Source organism: Plasmopara halstedii (assembly GCF_900000015.1).
Source record: "Plasmopara halstedii genome assembly, contig: Scaffold_3120, whole genome shotgun sequence".
Lineage (NCBI taxonomy): Eukaryota > Oomycota > Peronosporomycetes > Peronosporales > Peronosporaceae > Plasmopara > Plasmopara halstedii.
In genome coordinates, this window is record NW_020190023.1 from 1,247,095 (window position 1) to 1,247,430 (window position 336).

Consider the following 336-nt stretch of genomic DNA (forward strand, 5'->3'; position numbering starts at 1 on the left):
TTTGAGGACTGCAGTTGCAATACGCTGTGTATTTAGGTACACTTTGCGTTGCGTAAGTTACGGTTAAAACTCTCTTGACTTCGTGCGGATCAGCCCACAAAGTTCACGTTTGCACTTTAACTGCAGTCAGTCATCTGCGTAGTCTCAAACGAGCTAGGCGTTTGTATAGGTGTTATTCGGACTAGTCCCCTCTAATCAGCCAATACAGTGGTGCTTTCTCCTCACCGGTCGCACTGATCCTGCGTTTGCCTTTCGGCCTTTAAAAGAAGTTGTGGGTATTCTTACTCCCACCACAGTCGATCTGCCTAGCTGCACCTATCCTTGATTTTGACAGTA